Here is a 7,766-nt window from a genome sequence, read left to right on the forward strand (position 1 = left end):
TATGTTCCCTACAGTTCTTTAGCACATAATTACTTGTTCTCAGCAACACAATTTGATATGACAGACTATTTTTTCAGCTAGTGTGATTCTATAGTATGTCAGAATTTTTTCCTATCACCATGTGCAATGAAGTGTTTTGATTGTAAAGGTGCATGGCAGATGCAGTTCGTTTTCATTTGTCCATTCCATTGGGACCAATGCCAAATGCTTCTACTAATGCCCTGTTCCTCCTTTCTTTGCAAACTTTCTACCGGTAGAATTCAGATCAGCAATTGAATGATAGTTTTCTGTCAACCATTGTTTTCTGTCAACCATTCCTTCATACTTTTTCTGTTCACGATGGAGACATGAATGACAGTCTGAAAAGTATAGGTCCTGAAATAAGAACATCTCTTATGCTCAAGATTGATCAAGAGCACAGCAGTTACTGGAAGAGTAGCAAGAGTTGCAGAGACCAATAGCCATCAGATTCTAGATTGGTAATAAAACCAATAGGCCACCGAAGGGCAAATTGAGATTATTTCCCAATGAAAAATAGCATTTTCAGTCATTAATTTTATCAGAAGGGCCTAACTCCCCACTCAAGATCATGGATGTACAACAGATCTCTAGCTGTGTTTGAAATTAACATGCAAATGTCTGCTTTCCTCATTTCTGCAGCTTTTTCTATCTTCCCATTTTCTTTTGAGATTCCTCTCATTCTCACTCCACATAATGGCCTTCTTTTCACCTAATTCCACTGGACTATTCCTTCTTCCTACCTTCATTTCCTTATGTATCTTTCCCGTCAAAAAAAGGGGGGAAAGAGCGCATGCATTAGGCCATAATGCTGCTTTATATGCAGAGCAGAGGGATAAATGCAAATATAATTGCGCAAATGCTGCTGTATGTGGGGAATGCTGTACAGAAAACTATCTGCAGAGACAGTTTCAGAGATGTGGCACATCCCAAAAGTCTATATATATTACGGAGTGCCATTGACAGATATGGACACATTGCAATCTGAAGCTAAGTAATTTTTTCCTTTGGACACTAAATCCCTATTACAAACTGGCTTAGAAAACTATCAGAAGTTTTTTAAAGTGTCAGAGAAGATGCTCTGTGAGCTGGTCAGAGTTCAGACAGTTCTATACACATCTTGAATATGTGTCTTTAAATTGAAGTATGTAACATTAGGAGGGTGAAGGCACAATGGCAGCTGCTAGGACTATTTGAAGATATTAGACATAACTATTCAAAAAAGCAGTGAAAATAGGGTAATACATACAACAAACAGGCGAGGAGGCCGGGATATAAATATGAAAAATAAATAAATAATATATACTATACACATTGGGTATAGTTCTTAGTCCTATTCCCTTTATACCAAGTGCCTTTCTGAACCATTTTATAAATCTATAGCCCTATTACCTTAATAAAAATGCACTCCTGAACAATTCTGCTTTACATGGTTTGTGGAATGAAACATATGTGAGAGCAAGGGGTGTGTAAGAAAAAAATCCAGTATTTTTATGATCTGGGTCTACTGAACCAGAAAAATATCGGTATTCTCAAATATTCCTGAATTCCAATATCAGTATTGTATTGGGATTCAGATAAATATTTGGGAAACCTGAATTTATTCAGTTCCATAGGGTATAATGGCGTTCAAAGGTTTACCAGCTGAGTGAACTCAGAAGGCATCTAAAGAGTGGTCTCTTTAAATGCCTTCTAAAGGTAAAGGTAGTCCCCTGTGCAAGCACCAGTCGTTTTCGACTCTGGTGACGTTGCTTTCACAACGTTTTCACAGCAGACTTTTTACGGGGTGGTTTGCCATTGCCTTCTCCAGTCATCTACACTTTCCCCCCAGCAAGCTGGGTACTCATTTTACCGACCTCAGAAGGATGGAAAGCTGAGTCAACCTGCAGCCGGCTACTGAACCAGCTTCCGCTGGGATTGAACTCAGGTCGTGAGCAGAGGGCTCTGACTGCAGGACTGCAGCTTTACCACTCTGCGCCACGGGGCTCTTTAGCCATGCACAAATAAAAGCCAAATCTTGACTTTTTATTTGGGTGTGGCTATTTCAGTAGCCAAATCAGATTGTATAATCTGCATTTGGCTGAATACCCAAAAAATAACTTTATTGGCTCAGTATATACTGAGCACACACCGCTAGTAAGAGCCTTTCTAACCACCTCAGGCAGACCTTCCACAAGGCAGGGGCCACAACAAAAAATGCGCCTGTATGGGTAGTTGTTGTTCTTGCCCGTTTTTAGAGTGGCAGCTGCAGAAGGCCATATTCGGATGAACAGAACTGTCATAGCAGTCCTGTAGATACGAGTGTTCAAAGCCATGAGGGGTTTTCTATGTGATAGCTAGCACCTTGGATTAAACTTGGTAACTGATGGACAGCTAGTGGAGTGACTGCAGAACGGATGTAATATGCATGCTCTGACTAGTACCTAATAATAACCAGGCTACAACATTCTTTGCTAGCTGAATTGGGTGTTGAGAACATATTGATGACACCCAATTGCAAAACTATGAAAGATCTCTCCTAAGGGTTTTATGTAGAGATTGAATAGCATGGGATAGGGATACTATTGCTCCCTGAGGACAGGAAAAGTCCCACATTGGTAAAAATTGAGAGCAATGCTTTAAGTCCAGTCCATAAGGAACTATTTAAAGCAGCACGAAGCATATCCTGATGCATCCTCCCTCTAAATGGCTAATAAAAATAGCATGGACCACTGTGATAAATCCAGAAGGAGCAATGAAGAGGCATGGCCTTTGTCTACATTCAGACAGAGACCATCAACTAAGGCCAACAGCACAATCTTCGTCCCATAACCTGGCCTGAAATCAGACTAAAAAGGGTCCAGAGCAGATGAGATCCAAGAAGATTGGGCACTTGTCCAGAAATCACTTTGCCCAGAAAGGGCAGATTAGAGACTAGACGAGAACCAGCCACATCATTTTTCTTTAGGTATTTTTTGAAAGTAGTGAGCAGGTTAACTGCCAATTTTGAGTGGCCAAGAGTAGCCACTTTGAGTCAGCAACTGATTTATGATGGATACCAAGAGCTCTGTCCATGGATACAAACTGGCATCCCTCTATGCTGAAAGTCTTTGTATGAAAAATAGAATTAAAACCAGTTAAACTTTCAACCAGAAATAATTAAGATGACTACCATCTTGATAGCATTCAGCCAGTTTGAGTTCCTAAGGCTAAAGTACTGGTTTCCTACAACTAATCTTTGTGTTGTCTAGCTAGTGCTCTGGATGACTGCAGATGGTGGCAGCTCTGTACAAAAGAGGAGACCGATTCTATTTCCTTGGTGGTCGAGAGTCCCTGACAACATTCCTAGAAAACTGACTGGCAGCAATTTCACATTTGCCTGATGGGTATGAGATGCTGTCCTCTGTCCCAAGGACTCACAGACCCCAAGGGATCTCCTGCACCCATTTGAGAAAGGGTGGTGTTTAAGCTACAATTTTTGTAACGATTTTTATTTTGGTTCCATACTGACTTCCCTCAATTTGGAGACGTAACTCCTTTTTATCTATCCAAGTGTTACCTATATACAGTTATCAGGAATAAAAGTACTGATTTTAACACTTATGTGCCATATTTCTCTTATGCAGGAGGTATATATTTCTGCCAATCATTCCATATATGGATTCAAAGGAACTTTTTTCCTATCATGAAAATTTTTGCAGATAGAGAGATCCTCAGGGCTCCCTTCAAAAAATCCTAATGCCTAACAGATTCTCCAGCAGCACAAGTTTCAGAACTCAGAGCTTATGGAAGGCATGAATAGTCTAGCCCATAATTGACCACATCTATATCATTCAAGACAGAAACTGCTTTGTAGTCTATTTTTCACAATAAGAACATACCAGTGTTCCACAGTGATGGAAATTGAACATCCTTTGAGAGATTGCTTTCTGCTGTTCCTTTGACAAGAGCTCTCAAAACAGTATATAAGCATCCTAGTGTTAAGAGTACAATTTTGAGACTCTGTAAGCACAGTAGCAATACTGACATGCTCCTGAGTTACATTTCATAAAGTCAGGTGGACCAGGCATGGTGGCATTTAGGAAATGAGTAGGAAATGAAAGTTTGTTAGAAAGAGATCTCCTACCCTTGCAAACAGTACCAGCTGCAGAAAATACAATTTTCTATGTTGCACAGACTAGGAGGAACAGGCTGAGAACAAGCCTGATCAATACTTTCTTTTCCCCTGGCAACTCTTGATGCCTGGCTGCAGAGGCATACATAACTCTTCCAAGAACCATTGCTTCTGGGTCACCATGTATGCTGAGAACAGCTTGAATGTACCCCATACAATATTTGGAAATATGGTACATTTTAGCTAGTGGGAAAACAGCAGCTAGTGTAGAAATACCTGTCATAACAGATCCTTTCTCTTGAGTATTAATCAACATTTTTTCCTAATGAAAACAAAAGATACATAAAACGTTAAATACAGAGATATCCCATTATTTAAGGTCATCCCCAAGAAAGAACCTGATGTGGAGCTCTAATTCACTGGTACCCAGATTAAAAACTCTAGTTTCAGAAAGTCTGTATCATAGTATTTGGAGCACAGAATTTACCTTTCCCTCCATGTGTGATTGCTATTTGCAAATCATAGAGTGCATACCTTGCAACTGGTGAATGTTGAGAATTCTGTGAACTAGTTCTTAAACCAAAAAACCACTGCATGAAATCTTGCAGACTGAATGACTTTGTTTCACTTTCTGAAAAGCTTTGGTGCTGTCAAATAATTTCCACCCTTCTAAACCTGTTTTCCTTTTACTGCAAATATTCTGGCATGTTATCATTCATTTAGGACCTTGGGGCAGTTGCTGAAATTTAAATAACCTGCTAGTTAAATGCAGAGCTTCATCTAGCAAATGGTTAGGTTGGTTCTCAAATACAGCTCCCTTATGTGGGTTAACTGAATTTTTCAATTGCAAGCAAGATGACATTATAGGTGCACTTTTATATAAATATGAATCTCCATTAGGACAAAACCAACCAGATTCTTATTGGAAACATCATCATACCCTGGACTAACTTATCTTGACCACAGGATCTGGATACCCACTGTGTACTGGATACCCACTTCTAACCAGGGAAGACAGCGGTCACTGAATAGTATTTTGGCTGTGATCCTCAACTTAATAGACCATTTTGGCACAGTGACCCTAAATGATACGGATTCAAAGGAAGCAAAATTGTATCTTTAGGTGGGCCAATTTAGCAAAGAACTTGTTCAAGATGTACAGGCACATACTTGGAACTGTACAAGCACAGTATATGTAGAGCATGCAGAGCATCTGGCCTTCCACCAAATCCAGCTATTTTACAGAGCAGTCCTATGCAGTTACTTCAGTCTACAGCCATGCATTTCTATAGGCTGAGACTAATGTTGTTCTGGATAGTATATTAATATTTACTTCATTTGTATCTCACTTTTCTCCCCAATGGAGATCCAAAAGGCTTATTACACTCTCCCTTTCTTCATTTTATTCTCACAAGCCTGTGAAAAAGGTTGGGCTGAGTGACTGGCCTAAGGTCACCCAGCAAGTAGGAATTCAAACCTGCATCTTCCAGATCCTGATCCAGCACTGAAACCATTATACCACACTTGCGCTAAGGGTCCACTGGAGATTTGACAGAACTTTTGTCTGTCTGTCTGGCAAGGGAAATTGTCCTGCACCTGACAGGCCACATTATGCTGAATTTGATTTTGTGGCCATTACAGAGTACGCCATACAAATGAAAAAAACTTTACATTAGAATATACAATTTGCATTGTTAATAGCGGACTATGGGTTATGTGGGCAAAGTGGATTGTGTAGATAGGGACAATACTTTCCATTCTGCCCATGAACGTTAGAACTTGCATACTCTGAACCTAAGTGGGTCTACTCAGCATTCTCAATATCATGTACTTTGAAGCAGGTCAGAAGAACTTCCTCATGGCACATACATTTTGATTCAAGATATGAAGCATTCAGAAGTCAAATTGGATTGGGGTGGGGAATCTGTGCTCAATTTGCCAGGCCATATTTTGTGTGAGTTGGGTTGTGAACAAGCCCTTCTCTTTGCCAGCTCATGTCCTAGTTGGAATACATACTGGCCTAGTGTGAGCTGCCAACAGCAGAAAAATGGGCACAGATTTTAAAGGTGAGCTGCTTAAGCCAGCTTCTGGGTTTAACACAGCAAGACTTGTCTGGGATGCAGACAGCCCAGCAAAACAGCCAGTCGATACATTGCATTATCCTCCATGAAATAAAAATAGCTGCCTTCTCTTTGAAAGCACTTCTTTTAGAAAGTGAAAGGAGATGGCAACTGGGATAATGTATGAGTATTCTATGTTCAGAAGCCCCATAATACTTATTTTTATTATCAAGAACAGAAGCTTTTGTTAGCTGAAAACAGCATTTTCTTATGATTCTGAACAAAGGAAAATTCACTCTTATGCCCCTCAGTCTATTTGTCTGTTTGAATACATGATTTCATTAAGTTTACAATTGTTGATTTGCTTTCTGCGTCTTAGTCTGGAGTGTTTATCGGACGATCCTCCTTGCTTTAACCAAAAAATAAATAAATATTACATCAGACTAGTCCAAAGGTATATTTTAATTTGATGCTGTAATAAAGACCTTGGGTGTCCAATGTGTCTCCTTGGGGTTTTTAATCATAAAGAGCTAATCCCTGTGATCATACAGTCCTATAGTTTGTTATTTTAAAAGGTATATCAATTAAGCCTTTTTTGCATAATTTGTTTTTTTAATGAACTGAACTTTTAAGTACATTATCTGCAAAAATTAAAACTTTCAAAATAATTTCCTGGTGTCTTTAAATTTCAGAATTCAAGAATATATTTGTCACATCTGAGTTTGAAATATGAAGATAGTTGTTTTCTGATATGTAATGTAAATATTTGTACAAAATACTATCTTTTGTATATTTTTGTGAAAATGTAGTTCCCCAAAAAATACAAAAGATTTAATAAAAAAGTACATTCATGTTACTGGTTAATCTTACATTATTCAAAACACAAAAATTGCAAACTGTGAACTAGGCACTAAGGCCTAAAAAAGGGCTAATTTCTGTTATTCAGATTTCATGATCAATGTGTTTACAACATGACAAAAGTACGCCCTCCAGCTAAATGTTTCAAGGATAATGGATATTTCAATAGAGAACGGTATAATGGACACCCCCTTACTCCTTTGTTCCCCAAGCTGGCTATCCAGTTCAATTGCACTGAAAATGGTCCGTAAAGTACCGCTAGGGAGATTGGGTGTGCCCTGAAAGATCACATGCTCCCTCTGCGCAGCTCCTTTTCTCCCTGGAATGAATTCCTCCCATTAACCCCCTTTACATATATTGACACATTTTAAGGGTTAACCACATTAGGCAGGTATCTCAGCAACCATGACCTATGGTTAATCCCACAAACAACTGATGTCTCCCTTTATACATCAGATCTATTTAGCTGGGAAAGGGTTAACTCCATGGTAGGGGAAATATGTGGGGGGGGGGATGTGCAAACCTATCTGATTGTTTTATCTGCAGTTAAGAATAAGGCATATTACATATGCACCATCCCCATTTGAGTTAGAAATAACAACATCATAATCACATATTTCAGATCTCTCGAAACATGTAAATCTGCATACTTTTTGTAGCTTGCTTATTGCCCTCTGTAAAGAAATACAGGGGGGAAACTAGAATAGGATTTCCATCCTGATGCGTTCCTATATGCA

This window comes from Heteronotia binoei, chromosome 21 (assembly GCF_032191835.1).
Source record: "Heteronotia binoei isolate CCM8104 ecotype False Entrance Well chromosome 21, APGP_CSIRO_Hbin_v1, whole genome shotgun sequence".
NCBI classification, from domain to species: Eukaryota; Metazoa; Chordata; class Lepidosauria; order Squamata; family Gekkonidae; genus Heteronotia; species Heteronotia binoei.